This window comes from Mus musculus, chromosome 6 (assembly GCF_000001635.26).
Source record: "Mus musculus strain C57BL/6J chromosome 6, GRCm38.p6 C57BL/6J".
In the NCBI taxonomy this organism is placed as follows: Eukaryota; Metazoa; Chordata; class Mammalia; order Rodentia; family Muridae; genus Mus; species Mus musculus.
This window is the reverse complement of record NC_000072.6, coordinates 9,028,794-9,050,741: the sequence shown is the minus strand read 5'-3', so window position 1 is coordinate 9,050,741 and position 21,948 is coordinate 9,028,794. Positions and strand designations below refer to the sequence as shown.

General features: G+C 39.0%; 1 protein-coding gene across 2 annotated transcripts in view; it reads right to left on the bottom strand.

Moving 5' to 3' along the window:
* Window positions 1-21,948, bottom strand: part of Nxph1 (neurexophilin 1) — a 301,006-nt gene that overhangs the window by 198,878 nt on the left and 80,180 nt on the right. The window lies entirely within an intron of this gene.

Genomic DNA, 21,948 nt, shown 5'->3' with positions numbered 1-21,948 from the left:
TCTGCATATACCCAGTAATAACTAAACAAATAAATAAACAGTAAAGAAATTCCATTTATCAAGTGATAGTTTGATCTATAAAATAACACCCATATTGATTTTATGTGTTTCCAATGACTTGATTGATGTTGTTTTCATGAAACTTAATAAGTTTTGGCATCATGCATCACAATGTGTTGTTAACATTTGGTCAAAATTAGAAATGAATTATCTCTGTGTTTGTTTATTTCAGGGATTAGTCCTCTGGATACCCCAGGTTAATTTTCAAGGTCAGTGAACTGAGGCATAGTAACAGAGCTCACAGAGAGTTTTAAAACATACCCTCCCTCCATTCCCTCCTTCTTCCTCTTGGCATCAAGATATTGATAGCTTTTAGCTTTTCTCTCTGTGTCATTTGGAGGTGATGAGGATGTATGCTTGGGTATGGACAGTGGGCTGAAGAAGCCCGTTTAGGGGACTAACAATATGAGGGTCTACTTGCAATTAATTTGCTTTTTTTTAATGAAGAAATATTTTTCTACTATATAAGTAGTAGAAGCTCTTTATAGTGCATTTTTAAATGCATAAAGTCTAATGAAGTAAATTAGGACAATGCTACAGCCTCAGGTAGCCATAACCAAGTGGAAACTTGACTTGGTTTTCAGATACTTTCTTTATAGTTCTCTTTTGGATACATACAACTTGTAATCAACACCCATTCTAAATCATCCTATGCACCACTTAATGCTGATCTGGACTGATGGAGAGAAAGAATAATTGATTATCTGCACAGCTTACATTCCATGGGGTAGGTTCTTACTTTTGATGCATATGTTAACTGGTTAACCACAGGATCAATAAAAAAGCAATAGGTTACCCAGGAGAATGACATCAGGGTGAGATTAAATATTAGATATGGTGGTGTATGCCTATAATCCCAGTTCTTGGAGATACACACAGAATGACAAGGAAGGAGTTCAAGGCCAGCCTCAACTACGTATTAAGTCTGAGGCCAAGCTCAGCTCTATGAAATGCTATCCCAATTTAAAAAAAAAAATGAACAAAAGTTTGAGCAGTTGAAAATCAGATACATGTGAAGAAAAAAATAAAAGAATGGGTGGAAAGGTTATATCATAATATCAAAAAATAAATAGGTAGATAATAGAGATAGATAGATAGATAGATAGATAGATAGATAGATAGATAGATAGATAGATAGATGATATATAGTTATAGATGGAGACAGATACAGATGGAGACAGATACAGATGATCTAGAAATCCAGGATAGAGATATAGATAGAGATAGATATGGATCCTGGTATAGCTATTGATATAGATGATGGAGATAGAGATATAATTTAAAGCAATAGATAAGCTCTAATTAAAATCAGTAGTAGTGAACACTTACATGTATAGTATTAAAATTACATAAATCTGGAATCTTGACTTTATTTAAGCACCTCATAACCACCTCACAACTATGTGACTAAAAACAGGTTACTTTATTTCTCTATACATCTGTGTTCTTAACTGTGTGAAATATGTGTAAGTAAATAAACAAGACTTTAAAGGAGGAAATAAACATAAAGGACTAATGGCACTGCCCTCGGAAAGTAAACACTCAGTAAGAATTAGCAGGTGGCCATAGTCATAGCACCAAGATTAATACTTATGTACATTACCTCAGTTATTCCTACACTTACCTAGTAAACAGAGTTAAATGAGAACAGAAGGAGGACACATTATTATCTCTAAAAAGGAACTATAGATGAAAACACCCATCATCTTGCCTAAAGTCATAGCGTTTGCTGAGAGATGGATCCCAGTTCTCATCCCAGACTGCCAATGACTGTTTTTTCTGTATGGTTTTGAATAATTCCATTAGCCTAATCAAAATAGAACAGAGAGCAGAGATTGTGCAAGTTAGTCAAATTCCCAGATCTCTGACCAGGGTTCTTTGATGCTTTGTGACTTACATAAGAAAGTCACTTTCTATCATTTTCCCAGAGACAGCTAACCTCAGCTTAAACTCAGACAGTTGTATCTGAAGCATTGTATAAAGTAGGACCCCAGAAAAATACTAAAAGATAATCCTGTGGCAGATGAGAAAATTGCTCCAGTACCGAAGTGTAAAGCCACAATATGGGGACAGGACTGCAGCAAAAGGCTCCTCTCCTTTCCTGCCTGGAGGTGTCTGCTCGTGTGTGATTGATTTTTATCTTACACTTGATGGATTGATACATAGATTTAATTATATTATGTGTTATCCCATCAATACTGCTTTAGCTATTTTACATTCAGCCTGGGTACCAGATTGAATTAAATGGTTTTTTTAAAGCCTATAAAGCAGGAAAATATCTTTCCCTGGTTGGTATTTTTTTAACGTGTTGGTTACTAAGAGTCTGTAAGCCAAAGCGGGTTGTAAAGTTCATTTGCTAGTGAGTAAGCCAATTTGACTTTTATGGCTATTAATTTTTTATGGCGCACAAGGCAGAATTACTGGTGTTGCTCCTAACTTAGACACCTCTATAGCTACTGGGAATAAAAACACCTCCATTTGGGAAGCCATTATACTGATCATACCCAAGAAGACAAAAGCTCATACACAAACTGTTTCCAAGACCAGGTACATATATCCAACCTAAGAGGAGCCATGTGGGAAAAATACTGCTACTGTTTTACAACTGGGTGCTATAAATCATAAGATTCAAGTAATATTGGCAGAAAGGGACTTAATGATATAAACAAAGGCATATTCACAGCTAAGGCATTCCCAAGAGCTATTACCTCAACTTCTTTTGTGTACCTACTATGAGCTGTGCATGGTTATTTTTTTTCCTGTGTAAATTTTATAGCAATGAGGAAAAGAAACCTTTTTCATAGATTTCAGTAGGTGGAGTAAGACAATAAGCAATTATAGGCAAAAAGTGCTAAAATATCAATAAGGACTTGATAAATCATAGACTTCAGTTTTAGATAGGGCAGTCTGATGGCGTCTCTGCTATTAGGTAGCAAGTTAGCAATTATACCTTCCTCTTCATTTGAGTAGAATGAGTTGTTTAAGGCTTGAGGGGCTACACATGAAGCTCTTCGTGTGAAAGGTGCTGCCTCACTCAACAGGTAGATTATGTTCTAGGGCACAGAATTCTATAGTTCTTTATTGACTCTTTCAGATTTTGCAGGTACAGTATAAGAGCTGGGAGAATCAGAGCTCCTATTTATGATATATTTGGTAAGTGAAACATTGTGCACAGCCCTTTACATAGCTTAATAGACTGCTGGGCAGAAATCATTATCTCCACTTCATCAATAAGAAGTGACACCAAGTAGGCTACAAAATACCCAGATTCCCATCTCTGGTCATTGCCAGAGATAGGACAAAGACTATGTTTTTGTGACACCTGATTTGAGCTTTCATGAAACATATAATCTTAAAGGAAATTCTTTATCTTTTGGAGACAAAACTGATCCTCTTTTGTACTAGGATAAACATACACTACTAAACGGATCTCAGAAAGCAGTATAACTTAACCCCCTACGTTCAGACAAATAAATTAGTATTAGCCTCATGTATAAATGATGCTCTCACCAACAGAGTTCAATCAACCTAAGAAACAGGCTGGTAACTTTATAGTACAAACCAGATGTCTGAATAGATGCTCCCTGTAATCAAGACTGTCAGCAGGGCTGGAGAGGCCGGCAAGTCCCTGCATGGCCCCATTTACATTCACCTCTCCATGAGACCATCTGCTCTGTTGACTCGCCTCCTCCCTTGTGCCCTCTGTGGCCCCATCCAGGCACATTCCCACCATCACTTATAGAATCCCTGTAGCAATCCTCTTCTGCTGCCTGCCTTTGCACAGTAAGCCTCCAGGCATACCTGCTGCCTGCCAAAATGGTTGTCCAATTATTACAAACTAGATCAAACTCCCAGCAGCCTAGTTCATGGGATATATTTTTTTCTCCAAAGGCAAGTTCTCACAATGAGGCAGGAGCTTTTCTTCAGTTCACAATCCTCCTGCATCAGCCTCCTAAATACTGGGATTAGAGTTTACACCACCATGTAGGATCTTAGCAAAGGAGAGATGTTCAGGCTAAAATGACATTCTTCATTCACAAATAAAACCTGAAGGCAAGCTTAACTTACAGCTAATGAATCTTAAGGTCAAACTAGAGTCTAGACTTTATGTTCTCTGTAAGTTCCCTTTATTATCTCTTCTGTCGCTTTTAGATCTTAACAATAAGATCTGCAAGGAAAGGTCAAAAGTCTGATGACCTGAGTCCAGGCTCACACTCCTACCTGGAAGGAGAGAACTAACTCCCACAAGATGTCTGCTGACAGTACAAACGCACAGAAATAAAAAAGTAATATATCTTAACTTTGGAAAAGAAAGTATCTCCAAGACACGGGATATTAGAAGTTATAGTACACTGGAGATTCAGGCTTGGGTTTTTGATTCAGAATCATACAACAGCCATCTACTCTACCCTTCTATGAGATAAAGTAGTCCTTGGCGTACTCTTCATGGTGTTCACTTTTATCTGCCAGCAACTGAACCTGAATGATGGGCCAAGAGGAATTACCTGATTTCTGTCATTGCAGGATGTAGACAGATATGGCTAACAGGCGACTCCAGTCAAGAATGAACTAAAAGAGATCAGGATTTTATATATATATATATATATATATATATATATATATATATATATATATATATATATATCATCAGATACATTTCAAAAAAATAACTAGTGATTATTTCAAAGTGCTTTAAAATCAATTTGTCTTTGACATGATTAGCATAATTAGCATCATTTTCATTTTAAAAAATGACAAATCTGTGACACAAAGTAAAAAAGATCACACTACCACCTAATAGTGAAATAAGAAAGAAGTTAGACTCAAGCTGTTCTCATACTGGTATGCATTAATCCATGCACTTTTCCTCAGTAAAGAGGGAAAATATTATAGTTTTAAAAATTACCAGATTTACTGAGCACTGACTATAAAGATAAAATATGCCTTAGTATTTTAACCCTCACAATACTCCTATGAGCAAGCTAAATGTTTTTGTTATTGTCTTCACTATACACAGGAGATTGGAGCACACATCACAGCATCCTTTTAACCACTGTTGAGTACTATAATGCTGCCTTTCCTCCCAGAATAAGCAACGGATGGTCAGCACAGATTTCCATCCTAACTCTAACTAGTCTCATTAACACCACTGTTCTTTCTAAAATACAAAGCTAACCACATCTTCTCTTGCTGTTGCGTGTATACCATGCCTCTACCTTCACTCTTGCCATGGTTTCTACCAGCACCTCTTCCTCTGCTTCAGGCAGAATTTTGGCCTCGAGGTGTCTCCACACATCACTACATTATCTTAACTTGACAAAAGAGGTCTTTCATATGTGAGAAATGATTCTAATTTCTGGCTGTCAATTAACAGTTCATCCTGAATTATTTCCTTGAGCCCACAGTGATCACGGTGAGCTTTATAAGCAAAAGACTTAAGAAGTCAGGAAGGGTGTGACAGAGAAGTAAAAAGCATCTCTGTATGAGAAAGAGTTTAGGCACTGCTGCTAGCTTGGGAATGAAGAAAGTCACATTCCAAGGAGGAAAGGCCTACAAGCACCAAGCAAAGGAAATAATTCAGGGTGATTAAAATTACATTATTTTGTGTTGAAAGATGTCAACATCCTCTACTTCAGTTATTCATAAAACATGTAACAGTGTGTCAAGTACGTATGCATCCCAGCTATCTGGGTTTAGGAACAGGAGAATTGTGAATTTGAGGCTAGCTTTGGCTATGTAGTGAGATCTTCAACTAAAAAAAAAAGAAAATCACATGTATATACATGTACATGTGTGACAGTATATTTTGAACCGTCATCTTCTTATTCTACAGACCACTAGAAATTGTTGTTTCTATTGCCTGTGTTTGGCTCTCATTTTATGTTCGTTAAATGTGGTTGGTTGGTTGGTTGGTTAGTTGGTTGGTTGGTTGGTTGGTTGGTTGGTGGGTGGGTGGGTGGGTGGGTTGGTTGGTTGATTTTGAGTGTGAGTGTGGGTGTGTGTCAACCTAACACAAGTTAGAGTGATCTGGGTAGAAAATCATACTAGGAACATGACTCCTAACAGATTTGCCTATAGACAAACCTATGGGTAAAGCCCAGGGCACAATAAGATGTACCTCCACTGTACCTACACTGTCCTGGACTGTATAAGAAGCCAGGTCGACCAAGCTATAGGAGCAAGTCAGTAAGCAGCATGTATACATAGCCTCTATTGCAGTTCTTGCATTCAGGTTTCTGTCTTGAGTTCCTGTCTTTATTTCCTTCATTGATGAACTCTACCCTGTAAAATAAAATATCTTTTTCTCTCCCTAGTCACTTTTTTGTCTATGTTTTATCACAGCAATAAAGAACAAAGAAAGCTTTCTCCAACCTCCCAATATTCCTCACCTCCAGCATCTGCTAATGGCTATTATACAACACATTGACTTTTTTTTCCTTAATAGCCACATGTGGAAGGCAATTTGGGTTTGTCTTTCTGCATCTGACTTCAATTAACATGCCCACAAATTCTACCCATTTGGATGAGAACTATAAGGTATATTTTTACAGAGCTCCATAATATGTATTGCATATATATATAGCACATTTCTTCATCAAATAATACATTAATTGGCATCTAAATGGATCGCATATTTTACTGTGTATACTGTAGAAATAAGGCTGAACATGAAAGAATCTCTCTGATGTATGTACATCATGTACATGTGTTGAGATATAGCACATAAATATATACAATTGCTGTTAGAATATTTTGAATGCTTAAAGATATAGAACGACTTACCCCTAATTTGATCATTATTCACTGTATATTTTTTATTAGTCCATACCTTTTCAATGTTCAACATTAAACAGGACACTCATGTAATATGCTCAGACTCAAGGAAGACTGTAGAAGAGAGGGAATAATAGTCTAAGAACCAGATGCTAGAGAGGTAGACAATGAAATACTGCCTATGGGCATGGGGAGATTGTGGCACTCATGAATTCATAGTAGCTGTAGTTCCCTCCAAAGCACCTGTATAGAACTGAGCCTAGACATCTTCAGTCTTAGATAAGGAGGAGCTTGTGGGGCTCTATCCCAAAAGCAAAGTTAAGAGAAGTCATTTTTTTTTTCAGTGCCTTAGCACTGGTGAGTTAGTCAGGCATACTACCATGGTTCCACACCCAAACTCCATTAGTGACACTGACTAAACCCAGTGGGTCACAGAGTCAAAATGAAACAAAACAATAGGATCATAAAGAAGGGACTTATTGGGAGGAGTATAAGACAGCCAGAGGGAAGAGTATGGCTATAGTATGCTCTATACATGTGTTAAACTGTAGAAGAATGATGTTTTTTTTTTAAATCTATAGTGAAAAATTAAAAGTAACCAAAATCTGCCAGCAACTAGTAAATTTTGAAGAAGGCCTTGAACCCCAGCTGAGAGCTGGCATGTGGATGTCAGTCTTGTAATACCCGGAGGATGTCAGCCTGAAGGAAAGATCACTACACCATGCTGAAGTTCTGAACTTCAGAATCCTTGAGGCAATGAAGGGCCACTGTTTTAAACTACTGAGTTTGCTGTTTGTTGCCTCAGCAACAGAAAAATAACAAGCTCTTTTGCAGTAACCATTCCTCCCCTTCCGAGGTCTATCTGAAATGCACATGTCTCAGCTTCAAGATGAAAGTTAAAATTTTAGGTGGTTAAATACAATTTTCCTGAGGTCTCTCTACTCTCTAGTTAAATAAAACCTTATGTAGTAAATCCTTGATGGTAAAAGAAAACTGTTCCTTGAAAGACAAACTAAGGGAGAAATGCCCGCCCCGTGAAGGAGCATATTTTCATATGCAAATTCTGAGATAAAGAGTCTTAAAACAAAGAAGATACAACATGGTCCAAGCTCTGCTCTTCATCTGTGTGGCTTCCTGTTAAAACAAACGCTGCTGTGTCTGTCCATGTTGTTTACTTGTGTGATACAAGCTGTTAGAAAAACAAAAGCAATTCTGCAATCCCAAATCCTGTAAATCCCACCACAGCCTCCTGAGCCCCAGATTGTGTAGCACTTCTGCCTGCAGGGTCTGGCTCCCCATAGATCTGTAATAGGAAGGCAGCCAGGGACTGTGGAGGACACAGTCTGTGCCACTGGAACTGGACATTGCCAGGTGGCCATACTCTCTTCAGAGGGGGAAGAAGGGGTCTTCACAGGAGTAGCCTTTGCTACCCTGCTTTCTCTGTTGTCTATTTCCAACAAAATGAAATTGCTCCTGTACTTCACAGCCCTCTCCTCCTCACAGCTAATCACTGCACTCTGAGAACTGAGGCAAAGAAACAGTCTTGTGAGCGCTGTCAGCTACGTGGCAAAGGCCAAAGCAGAAAAACTGAACTACAGAGGGGCGTCTCTTTCTTGTGAGAGTATTCTCACCAATCCATCACTTACAACAATAGTTGGTCATTAATGTGGAGCAAAAGACAACTGGATTAATTCTCACAGCCCACTGCAATTCTCTAGTTGCAGGTATCGCTCTTTAGCTCTTTTAGGGCATGGTAGCTAGGCTTCTTCAACAGGAAAAATGTCAGCCATACTATTTCCAGTTGGATCCTAAATGAATGAGCTATTTGAAGAAGCTACCTCCATCAGTTCATCCACTAAGCCTGTTTCTCTCCTGGCCAGAATATAAAAATATGCTCATTGAGTAGGCTGTATAGAATTCTCACTCAAAAGCACAAATCCATGGATAGAATTATAAAACATGAAGTACCAATTTCGAGCATTAGGGCAGCTCCCCCTTCTGAGTGAGTGGACCTGCTATGGCCTCTATATGCCAAAGTCACATTTACTGTCACCATTTCATGAGAATATATGTTACTCCTAACAAAAGGGGCAGATGATTGCAGCTGAGATACCAGTGACAGCCAAAGACAACATGGTGATGGTAACTCTGGACTGTCTGAGCTTCTCCTGCCTGTTTTCCAGTCAGCACAGAGGTTAGAGGCATGCTGGCCCAGAACCCATTCAAGAAAAGCCAAGGCAGGTGTGGCTGAGGCGGTCCCTTCCTTGTGAAATTGAATCCAGCTGAAATCTTTAAAGAGTACGAAGCTGCTATTCAAAGTGGCCTTGCCTTCTTCTCCTATGCAGCAGAAACGGTTTCCCTAGTCATTAATGAAAGGGGTGTGGTTCTTAGGTCTGATTTTGCTGGATTTCAATTAGTAGAAAACGTCTGTGTAGTCTCATTTGGAAAATTACTGTGGGGAAATTCCTGATGAGTTATCAACACGGTAGCTCAGAGCCGTATTAGACAAAGAAGAGGAATTCAAAGCTGTGATGCTCATATCACCCAAGGAAAATAACTTTTAAAAATATCTTCCTTACCTTTGCTGAACCACTGCCTTTGTTTCAGTACCTTATTTATACAAAAAGTAGAAAGCCACACTATGTCGAATCTGCATGAGGGGAGAGCAATGAAGGGGTGGATTTAGTCTGTCTGAAACAGCCTCTTGCAGCTGGAACCCTGCCAGTCCTTAAGGATGCTTCATTCAAGTGCCTGGCCTTTCCAGAAGACCTAGGCTATAAGTAGATATTGGGTGGAAATATCCTGGGATTACCACACCCATACTAAAAGGATTCCTGGGCATGTAAATAGATTTTGTATATCCTTAACAGCCCCCAAACATTGCTTTCTCTCGCACTTGGCATTCTAGCCAACCGCTCATAGGTCTCCAAACATAGTGGAGAAGGAGAGAGATTCAGAGCCGTGGGCAGGAATAAGAGGAAAACTGACAAGGCTTTAAAAGTAGATGCATAAGATCAGTCTACATTTAACTCGGGCACTCAGTTATCTGTCTAATCCTGAAATATCAGTTACCCGCCTCGTCTCTATCATTTTCTTAGTCACAGCATCATTCACTACAAATCAGACTACAAAAGAGTTGAGAAATTTTCAACTGCCAGAAAGCTGACACTCCCTCGAGTACATTGCATTCTTAGAATCCAACTTTAATTTCCTTCTTAAAACATAAAGTATATCAAGTTATTATTACTTGCTGCAACAGACAGGTTTTTTAAATATTTGTACAAGCTGCATTTGGCTCTCATTGAACAGCTGGTGCATAGTGATATTCATTAGACTCCGCAATGATCTTCATACTACTCTCTGAGGAAAAAGTTAAGAAGTTTCTAGTAAGGAAGGCATGGTTGGAAGGATCCAGGCTTTAAGATGAAGGTGACAGCAAATGCCTGAGTAGCAAAGGGGGACAATGTTAGAGAGTTCTGGTTATGTAGGTTGTAGGATAGCATTTGTAAGAGGCAGCAATAGGCTCTCTGCCACCACTCTGGAAGATTGCAACTCAGAATGGACCTGGAATCAGATTCGATGTAGTCAAAGGATGTCCTAGGATAGAGTTTACCAGTATTGATCATTAAATCCAGATATATCCTCTAGATTGCCTGTTATCATCAATAATGAATAGCATCATTGTTCATGTTTCATACAGCATATTTATTTCCTGGATGAGGAAACTCAAACACATGTTTATTTACCTAAATTATGCAACTAATACATGCTGAAATTGGAATTAATGTCCAGATCCATCCCCCTCCAACAACAGTGTCTATACACACTGTAATGCTTGCCTGAGGCTCTATGGACCTAGAAACCTCTATGCTTAGAGCTTGGAATAATCTGTTTATGAGCCTTAAACAGAGGTATAAGGTTCATGTGGGGCCTTGACTTCAAGGAAGAAAGCATCAATGAATCCAGATTTGGCAGAGCAGAAGGTAGTAGGCCAAGCAAGCCAGGCTTAACAGAGGAATTCAGACTTTTCATAGATAAATTAGCATCCAGTATTCTAGGAAGAAATTAATCTCAATGACAGTGGACTAAAGTTAACAAGCTCAAGATGTGGACTTGAATTTCGAGTCTCTCACTAGCGCCCCATGTCCTTTAAAAAGAATAATGTTGCAGCTGATACAAATTCATAAGCATATCTCTCAAAAAAATTGTCTACTCTATAAAATCAATAATGCATACTCAATAAAATAATATTAACTTCATAAAGCAAATTAGATATTTCCCTGAGGGAATTTTAGCAATGTGGAGAATAATTAATTGTCCTATCCAGTTATATGAACTGATTCATAGGCCTCTATACCATACAACAGAAGTGTTTGCCTTGAGTCCTACATGGCCCTGAAGAGCTAATCCAGCAGGAGGCAGCAAATAATAGAGCTATCTTCACATAAAATTCACCCTGATATCATGTAGTGCCCATGATGTCTTCCTGTTGCCCAAATATCATTATGGCCTTTGTTCCGTGTTGCTCACTTCCAAACCAATGGTGTTGCTCTCTTCCTAAATGTTAAAAATGGATTGCAGCTCTAAATTTTGAAACACACTAATGCAAGTTATAGGTTTGCAGATAGCAGTGCTTTCATGAGAAATATATGATCCTTCTCCACACATGCTTCTCTCTTCCCTCAACCTATCAGTTTGGCTTCCTCTGCCTCCTAAGTGATGGGAAAACAGGCACAAGCCCCCATACTGGCTTCATGCCTCTTCTGTAGGGCAGCAGCTTCAGTCTCTGCTACCATGAAAGGCATGGTTCTCACCATCACCTAGCCTTCTCAGCACACCATGTCTCTTCCTTTCCCTGATCTCTGTGCATCTAAATCTTCCTTTTCCTACAGAACACTTCCAGTCTCCTTAATCTTACCTTCTATTGCACTCAGAAAACATATTGGTCTTATTCTGGTGACAATAATTTAGCCATTCTTCTATTACTTCCACTTTATTCTTTTTTTAACTGTTCAATTCATACAGGAAAGGCTACACTAGGCTATGAATTTACAAAAGCACGGGTCACTAAGTCTCAAATGTATGGCCATTGAGAAATTCAGATCTCATGGGAAATACCATAAGGATTGCTAGGCTTCCATCTTTGGACACTCAGATAGCTACTCCAACTCCATCTTGAAACATGATCATTGTAAACTGTGATGGTCAAGTGTACCATGGAGGAAAGACAACTGGGACATTGCTCTCTCACGATTTCAGTACCTTTCCCTGGAAGGAGCAGACACCCTACCCACCAGTGATCAATCAAGGGGCCTGGGAAGTACAACATTTCCAAACAAGAGGTTCTGTAGCCTCTCCCACAAGCCCACAATGCGTTCACATCCTGTCCTAGAAGATGAGAACATGAAGCGGATTGAAATGAAAATAAGCCTTTTTCCTGACTCTCCAGGTTCTACTTATTGCTTTCAAAAATCTAGGTAAATTTTATTTTGTGGTTCACAACAAAATGCAATTATTATTTTAAGTCTCTTTATTGTAGGTTATCAATTTTGAGATTTTTTTGTCTACAACAGGACTATAAATAGCAAAGGGAAAACAATTACCTTCCAATGGCATTGTTTTATTTTTGTTTGTTGAAAATGTTTTTCTTCAATCATTTTACTTATTTCTCTTTGTATGTTTTCATTCATGTATGAAAATTTTTATATAATATATTCTTAATAATATTATTTCCTCTCCTTTAAGTGCTGCCAGATCCATCCCCAGTCCACCCATCCAACAGCGTGTTCTTTCTCTCTCTTAAGAACACAAAAAACAAAAAGGCACAGAAGGAATATGGAGTATGATTTCTGTTGGCCAAGTTCTCCTGGGCATGGGGCTCCCGTGGAGTTTACTCTCCAGAATTTTTAAACACACCCAACCCAACTATCACCAGTCTTGTACTGGAGTTCCCAAAACTGTGTCTCACATGCTCTAAACTAGAATCACCCATGGAAGGCTTTGTGACAAGAAAACACCCTATCAGACCAAGTTGGGCCTCTTCCATATCCCTTGGTTGCATTGTGGGCCACAGAAAAGGTGAGCTTCCAAGACAAGCAGATGTGCAAGACAGTCAGAATGGCTCGTGTCTGTCTCACTCCATGACATGTGAATAGCACCACATTAAAACCTCCCTCTCTGCTCTTTGTTCTCTGGGACCGAAAGGAGCTGGCAGTGGTGAACAAGGTCCTACTGAGGAGAAAATAAAGTGATAAAATCTGGCAAAAAAAAAATGGATTTGTAGTACAAAACGACCTGATGGCGTATTCCTCCTGAGCTGCCTCCCACTGGAAGGCTCCAAGCTAAGGCTTTTGTGCTCAATAACAGATGAGGAAAGTGATGGTGGAAAAGGGCAAGCTTCTCGAGTGTGGTCAGACAGCCCTGCAAGGAATGGTAGGGCGAGCACCTGTAAGATGCTTAGAGCCACTTCTATTAAATGAGATGGTGTTCATCCCTCACTGACAGCTTTCTGGGGGGAAAATGGATCAATAAGCACTTCCCTTTGGGTCACTTTCCTACTGTGTTGGATTTATATCTGCAAATGTTTAAAGAGTTCCCATTTACCTGGGGTTTAATGACTGTTATAATTGCCAGAGCTGAGAGAAAGCTGCCTTCCATCTGGCTTCTCCTCCTGCAGACAGCAGTCCAAAAACCATGTCCTCTCAATCACAGAACAGAAACTCTTTGAAGGAAAACAAATGCTGCTTTTTTTTTTCCTTAAAAAAGAATTTGTTGAATTGCCTGGAAAAGTCAGACAGTGACTTGCAAAAATCCTTTCTTTTAGGTTATCTCGATTCTGGCAGAAGAGGACAGATCACCATAATGGGATGTCTGAGTGGCTCATCCTGGTCAGCACTAGAGATTAGAAGATTATCCCAGTCTCTCCTAACATCATGGTTAAGGGTCCCCCCCCCCCAGTGGAGATTCCTCAGTATTTTTTAGAGAAATTATCTCTGACCAATGAGGAATATCTTTGTTGCATATCATCTCACACAAGTTCTGGTGAGCACAGACATGAAGTAACTGGGCACACTTGTTATAGCAGCTTCTCACTGTGCCCCCTGAGAGTCCTCAGACATTATCAACTTGTGTTTAATCCACCAGAAAGTACCTACAATCTATACACATGCACAGATATGCACACATGTGTTTATATATGTGGGTTTATGTGTCAAGATCTACATGCATGTAGATGTTCTTTCATGGTAATAAATGGTGAGAATCAATGTTTTTCTATTGTTTTCCCACTACACCACCCTTCAGACTATGGCTGACTTTCAAGTAACACACACACACACATATGAAAAGAGGGGAAAGGAGGAGAAAACCTGAGAAAAGGAATCCTAGCTTCCAACTAATCAAGATGGGAATATTAACAATTTCACTTTAAAATGGTGCGTGTTCTCACTCCAAATTATACATGGGAGGGGGGTCATATGTTTAACTGTTCTTGTGCACTTGTGTATGTGTACATGTAAGACAGAGAGAAAGTGTGTGTGTGTGTGTGTGTGTGTGTGTATGTGTGTTCATGCACGCATGTGCATGCATGTGTATTTCTTTTCTTTCTTGGGAATCTCTGAGTTTAGCTGTGTTTATGGTTTAACTGTGTTTATTACAGAAAACAAAACAGCATTTGTAATGTTGAGAAAGGCTGTGGGAAATGTTGCTAAATCAGGCAAGGCAAAGGCGTTCTGAAATTGAACAAATGAATACAGCATGTTGCTTAATCAGCTCTTAAGAGCTCTCTATATTGGAAGCAGTTGCTTTAATTAATGGCTGGCGTTCATTTGCTTCAATATTTTTTTAAAGCATGGATATTGAGTAAATTTAAATTTAGCAGTCAACAACTTCCTTTACACTATTAATTTAAGAAAGTCGTTCTTTATAAAGCAAAGAAAACTCTATCTGTTCCTACAGAAGAAGACAAAACTCAGATAGGTGCAAAGACCTAATGAGATTATGCATACGCAATGATAGAAGAAGGCAAATAGCCTATAGCAAAGTCATATTCTATACCATGCATTTTCAATGCTGTCTATAAAAATGCTGTTCATCACACCTTCTCCAAAAGCTCATGCCAATGATATCATCTTCACTCTAGGAACAATAATAGTGATGATGATGATGAAGAAGAAGAAGAAGAAGAAGAAGAAGAAGAAGAAGAAGAAGAAGAAGAAGAAGAAGAAGAAGATGATGGAGGAGGAGGAGGAAGAGAAGGAGGAAGAGGAGGAAGACTGGACTGGGGGAAACCTGGAGAAGGAAACACAAAGGCTTTATGAACTTTTCCCAAAGTCCTCCAAGACTTAGGCTGAAGTACAAACACATGAGTGTCCAGTAATATTGCATGTACCAGCAAGAGCCACTGGAACTGGAAAAAAAGGTACAGACTCCACACATTTCTTTGTTTCTTCTAAAAATACACCTTAGAAAATATGAGACACTGTAACTGTGTTGTTGACAATAAAGACTTAATTATGGGTGCATTTCCTCAATGTGGAATCTAATAGTATAGGTTCAACCCAGTAAGTGGGAAAAATAATGTAATATATATGATGGAAAAAGTGGTCTAGATCACTTTTTGAATTCCATATTGCTCTACAGTTTTTACTAACATATTAAAAATTCATCTTCAATCCAATAATATTTTACATACCTCTTTTGCACAAACCCTTGTTTCCTGATCTAGATTAAAGCATACCTCAGTTCTACCAAGTGTCACAGAGGAAGTTCAGTTCCTAAGCACCACCCTTGCTACCTCCATTTCATTGGCATATTTAATAGATATCACACAGGCAAAACATAAAAGCCACTTAAGAGCATTAAACATATGGAAATTTTTTCTAATACCTTTTGCTATCAAAACATTGATCACTTCCTGAGAAATACCAGCCATCATCTCTGTAGCTCTCTCCTTGGCATGTACTTTATATTGTCTCACAGAATTGCCAAGACCTGCCCCATATAAATGTCCCATGTACAATATAAGAAAATTAAATGCTGTTCTTGTGTTCCTCCTCTGTGAGCTCCACTCTGATTTCTAAACACAGAATCCTATATACGATTCCTATATAGGTGGTGATCTCTTTAGCAGAGACTCAGTATTTCAACACCATGTGTTCTTATTAAAGAGAAACAATCCAAGTATACCTCTGGTCTTTGTGCAGCTATCTGACTATTTCAAACTCAAAGTGAGTTGAGGTGAAGTCTCTGGTAGAAGAATGACTTCAGACCTTCTTCTTGCTCACCAGTACAGAGGGTAGGCTCCTCAGAATAAATGTAACATGTAGATCTCTGTGTCTTAGTCACATTGACCTTTACAAATGTCATGTTTCTTTACTTCACAAATGGCTATCTCTCTATTTACAGTTCTCTTTCCTTTATTCTGGCCCCTTATCCTTCAGTCTCCAATTTCTAAGTGACCCTCCTTCTGAGCCCCTAAAACAGGTGAGGTTACTCTGTTGCCCACAGAACCCTGACTTCCTCTATAACAGCAGTGCCCTACTCTAGTACAGCTCATTGACCTGCTGTTATACACACTAGTTTGTAAGGTCATTGAGAGTAAGCAGTACATCTATCTTTTTCACTATTGGATATTTGGTGCCTCATTATGCCTGCATCTAGTGAGGATCAGTAAATGTTTGTGACTTGATTGAATTAATCAACCAATTACTTCTTTATCAAATAGTAATTTATGACTTTTGGTTACTAAATGATTAATTGTATTGAATTTAACCTTAAAGGACAAAAACTAAATAACTTCTCATGCAGCCTGTCCTGGAACAGTGAAGGGAGATATTCAGCTTTTTTTCCTCTTTCAATTAACCTTCTAACCCCTGAATGTTGTAGTCTCTCTGTAGTTATTCTTTTTTTCAAAGAGGTTTAAAATTTCATTTGAGTTGGGAGGAATGGCATGAGTTTTGTTCATTTGCTCTCCTTCCTGCTTCTTACTGAAATTCTAACCAAAACACTTCTTCCTCTTGGCAACTGAGGAAATGTACAACAAGAGCAAAAATGAATTGATAAAGTAATTTCTCACTCAGGCAGAGGACTTGGGCCAGTGTTTTCCTCAAAGGCAAAAATTACTCTTTATTGATCAACTTAGTAGGAACCTCTGCAAGATGAAAACATCTCTGAGCCCTAGGTGATATCTGGAGAATCTCAGGTGATATTTCATATAAAACAATTTTATTCAGAGCCAGCAAATATATTAGCGAGTAGGCACTTGAGGCTCACTGCTACTTCACAGTGGACAACTAAGCAAATGTTCTGGATCAGCTGGCTTCCTGATTCATAACTTAAATGCCTTGAAGTCAAACAGGGTAGCCACCCAAAGACAGCAGATAGATGGCTCCTAATAAGTAAAGATTAAATATTCAAAACATAAGAAATATGTAAAGAAGAGGAAAGAGTTAAAATGAGTGACCTGAGAGTTAGAAGATGGAAGAAAAGGGGGGAAAGAGACCTTTCAAGGAATATAAAGGGGGAATATCTTTAAAAGTCTTTGAAAACTTGGAGCAACAACATAATGATGTCGACAACTTAAACATAACTTGGACAACAGAAAATGGTGTTACAGGTGAGAAACAATAAATTCAAAGGTATGGTGGCAGTAAAACATATAACTAATACATAATTCTGTGAACCATCTCTGTAGAAAGAATAGTTTATAAACATCACCTGTCAATAAAAAGCCAAAGGCCAACCAGATGAGGCAGGAAATAGGTGGAACACTGGCAGGAAGAGAAGGGAAATAGTAAGAGATAAAAGAAAGACATAAAAAGAGCCTCAAAGCCTCGAAGATATGGGCACAGGGGAAAAATTCCTAAACAGAACAGCAATGGCTTATGCTGTAAGATCAAGAATTGACAAATGGGACCTCATAAAATTGCAAAGCTTCTGTAAAGCAAAAGACACTGTCAAATAAGACAAAAAGGCCACCAACAGATTGGGAAAGGATTTTTACCAATCCTAAATCTGATACGGGACTAATATCCAATATATACAAAGAGCTCAAGAAGCTAGACTCCAGAAATTCAAATAACCCCATTAAAAAATAGGGTACAGAGCTAAATAAAGAATTCTCAACTGAGGAATACCGAAGGGCTGAGAAGCACCTGAAAAAAAAAAATGGTCAACGTCCTTAATCATCAGGGAAATGCAAATCAAAACAACCTTGAGATTCCACCTCACAGCAGTCAGAATGGCTAAGATCAAAAATTCAGGTGACAGCAGATGCTGGCGAGGATGTGGAGAAAGAGGAACACTCCTCCATTGCTGGTGGGATTGCAAGCTTGTACAACCACTCTGGAAGTCAGTCTGGCAGTTCCTCAGAAAATTGGACATAGTACTACTGGAAGAAGTTCCAACTGGCAATAAGAACACATGCTCCACTATGTTCATAGCAAAAGTATTTATAATAGCCAGAAGCTGGAAAGAATCCTGATATCCCTCAAAAGAAGAATGGATACAGAAAATGTGGTACATTTACACAATGGAGTACTACTCAGCTATTAAAAACAATGAAATTATGAAATTCTTGGACAAATGGATGTATCTGGAGGATATCATCCTTAGTGAGGTAACCCAATCAGAAAAGAAGTCATTAGATATGCACTCACTGATAAGTGGATATTAGCCCAGAAACATAGAACACCCAAGATACAATTTGCAAAACACAAGAAAATCAAGAAGAGGGAAGACCAATGGGTGGATACTTCGTTCCTCCTTAGAATAGGGAACAAAATACCCATGAAAGGAGTTACAGAGACAAAGTTTGGAGCTAAGATGAAAGGATGGACTATCCAGAGACTACCCCACCCGGGGACCCATCCCATAATCAGCCACCAAACCCAGATACTATTGCATATGCCAGCAAGTTTTTGATGAAGGGACCCTGTTATAGCTGTCTCTTGTGAGGTTATACCAGTGCCTGGCAAATACAGAAGTGGATGCTCACAGTCATCTATAAGATGGATCACAGGGCCCCCAATGGAGAAGCTAGAGAAAGCACCCAAGGAGCTGGAGAGGTCTGCAATCCTATAGGTGGAACAACAATATGAACTAACCAGTACCCCCAGAGCTCATGTCTTAGCTGCATATGTAGCAGAAGATGGTCTAGTCGGCCATCACTGGGAAGAGAGGCCCCTTGGTATTGCAAACGTTATATGCCCCAGTACAGAGGAATGCAAGGGCCAAGAACTGAGAGTGGATGGGTAGGAGAGCAGGGCAGGGGGAGGGTAAAGGGAACTTTCAGGATAGCATTTGAAATTTGAAATGTATATGACAAAAATATCTAATAAAAAATGTGCAAAAAAATAAAAAGCCTCAAGATACTCAAAGAAAATAGACAGAGGAGACAGATAAACCAGCAGATAGATGAATTCAGGAAAATGTGGAGAGACACTGAGGAGGCCCACAGGAAGAAGTAGACTGGGACTGAAGAAGAAATGGAAGACATTGAATAGTTTAAGTGGGTTAAATAAGTTACAAGCTCATCAGGGAATGAACCAAAGCTTTTAGCTTAGGAATTTAATAGTAAATATTTAGTCTCAGAGTCGTCATTCAGGGAGGCAGTGCTGGGAAAGGAACGTTTAACAACTTTTATTTACATATGGTGCCCCATATGTAATTTACGTAAGGCGGGGGCCTTATATAATTCCAAAACTTACTTTATTTAGATATCTTCAACATTTCAACTTCCAACCTCCTTTCTAACGCACCGACCAGAGGCAGGGAGAAAAGAAAGTTAATCAGAAAAGGGTGTCCTGTTTAGAAGTAGTTCCTTGGGGTGATTCCATTCTTCACTGGTCTTTGCTGGTCTTCAAGTCCTAGAGAGAAATGTGCCAAAGAACTTCTGGTGTTCTAGCTGATTCTGGCCACTTCCATTGACTTGTGACAATTTGGCAGAGACTTGCTGTTTCTGCTGGATCAGGACATTGCTACTGATTCATGTTTGGTGTTTGCTATTGAGTGCTGAACTGCTGGTGTCCTGACAAGGAAGAGTGGAATCACCCGCACCCCCCAAGGAACTTCTAAACAGGCCCATAACACCCAGCTCTTATTAACCTTCTTTTTCCCCTAGCTCTGACCGGTGGGGTAGAAAGAAGGTTGAGATATATAAGAACCCCAAATAAAGCAGGTTTTGAAAAGATCTAAGCCATTAAGTACCAAAAGTGTACTTAGTTGGAGAACAGACTGGAGAAGGAGACAGGGAGGCTTTAGAGGAAAATGTGAGTCCAGAGTAACAAGTAAGCCATGAGTCATTCAAAAGAGAAATGTGTGTTTTATTCAATTGCCAAGTCCTGGAGAGCTGATGTGATAATATCCACATTCCATATATAAGATTGCTAATGCCCTTAAAATGCTGGACTCTACAGCTCTGCCAAATGCTAAATGAGGAAGATGAGAATTCAGAAAATGAGTGTTTCCCAATATGAATTGGGTCTCATTTTAGTTTTCTTTATTAAAATGGGATCATTCTTAGTAGTCAAGGCTGACCATGGACTTGCTTTAAGGTTCAACATGGCTATAATCTCAGGGTCCTCCTGCCTCAGCCTACTGAGTGTTGGAATTACAGGTGGACCTCACCATGCTTGATGTGGATCTGCTCTTATTTCAATCTTCTTGGAATACCCTGATAAGAAAGTAATGAATCTCAGCAGTAAGCATTCGTATCCTCTCAAAGGGGGGAAGATAATTATACTATGATATGCAAGTCCTTGGAGAGAAGAGGATCAGGGAAAAAGAAGTTGACAGTGAACAGTGAGTTGCCACAAACTGGATAGATGTTACATAATTTTAGTTGGATTTCTCTCAATTCCAAAAACTGGTAAACATTTTTTTACAAACAAGATATGAACTATCCCCTTTAACCAACTGTTCAAGTATCCACCATTTAGCTGTGAAATGTAGCAACTCTCCAGGATTCTCGTGGCAGGGGATAAAATATTACCATTTGGAACAGCACAGAGTGCCACAGGCCCCATGATCTATCACTCAATAAACAGTAATTGATGATGATGATGCTGAATCCCACAGGCCAGTGGGAGCTCTTTAGAACCGCTCTCTTATTTATCCCACCTCCCACCTGGGCACACATCTGGCCAGAAATACAGACTTTTTGACTCACTCATAACCAGCCCCCATCGGAAACATTTTTAGTCCAACTACATTAGAAATTGCTTTAAAGGGACATTTGATCTAGACAGTTTCTACAAACTGCCAAACATCTATTGACCTGTTTATTCCTCTGTCTGTCAATCTACTGGGTACATAAATACACTCAGGAATCTCTCTCTCTCTCTCTCTCTCTCTCTCTCTCTCTCTCTCTCTCTCTCTCTCTGGAAGAGAAGAAATGTCATGGATGAAGCTATTAGGACAGAAGATTATAAGAATTAAACTGGCCACAAAATGCTTGGAAAGTAAGACAATAAGTAATTGTAATGTTTCTTCATTTCACTTAAGCCATTGACTTAAAGCAGTGAAGATAAGTGGGAGAGTAGCTGGTGGAGTCACCTTGATAGCCACCTCTATCAATGACCAGCATGCTTTCAGGAACTTTCATGGGCCATATTGCCTTGTCACTGTTTGAATAGGAAATAAATACAGGACTCATACCATCTCCAAAACTGATCATCTAGACCACCAGAAAGATTCAAGAACTACCTGTCTTTAGCACACATCTGGCAACATTCATAAATCTACATTTATAATCTGAGCAATACATGAGAAGTTCAACTTTATCTGCTATCCTCAGATATGGCCAGTAAATAGAACCCTCTTTATTTTACTATTTCCTAGTTCACTGGCTGGACAGAAGCCCAATACTGAATCTAAAGGCTGTTAGGTACTGTGTGACCTTGAGGATGTTACTGAACTTCTCTGAGGTATCCTGAGAAATGAGGGCAACTTTTTAAATGTAAATATAGTATCTTACAGGTTTCTTGAATGCTAAAATCTTAGTAACTATGGGGAACAAAGAAATGCTCCACATCTTCAGTTACTAATTTACAAAGAGACTACTGAAGTTCATCTGCTGACATTCTAACCCTCAGTACAACATAGTACAAATGTATT